Source organism: Gavialis gangeticus, unplaced genomic scaffold (assembly GCF_001723915.1).
Source record: "Gavialis gangeticus isolate Ggan-Ray unplaced genomic scaffold, GavGan_comp1, whole genome shotgun sequence".
NCBI lineage: Eukaryota > Metazoa > Chordata > Crocodylia > Gavialidae > Gavialis > Gavialis gangeticus.
In genome coordinates, this window is record NW_017729025.1 from 85,488,688 (window position 1) to 85,489,222 (window position 535).

Below are 535 nucleotides of genomic sequence, written 5' to 3' on the forward strand. Positions count from 1 at the left end.
GGGGGCGGACTAGATGATCTACTAAGGTCCCTTCCGACCCTAGAAACTATGAAACTAAGCCAACGTTGGGCTGTGATTATCAGGTTAAATTCACTTTGGGTCACCCCAAACAACACATCTCTACCATTGGAGGATGCTCATAAATGTTGGGGAATCCTGAATACCCCTCACCCCTTTTTTGCTATGGTGGGTGTGTCGTTATATTCCTCCTCCCATATACTCAGGTCCCAGAAGCAGTTCAGTCTGAATATATATAAATTCCACTTCTCTTCATAGAATCAATGAGTCGGAAGGGACCTAGACAGATCATCGAGTCTGACCCCCCACCATGGGCAGGAAGGAGCACTGGGGGTGGGAGGGGTGATAAGACCCCAGCCAGGTGCCTATCCAGTCTCCTCTTGAAGATTTCCAGGGAAGGGGAGAGCACCACCTCACTGGGAAACCTATTCCAGGCTCTGGCCATCCTTACAGTGAAGTAGTTCTTCCTAATATCCAACCTAACCCTATCCTCCCTCAGCTTGTGGCCATTGTTCCT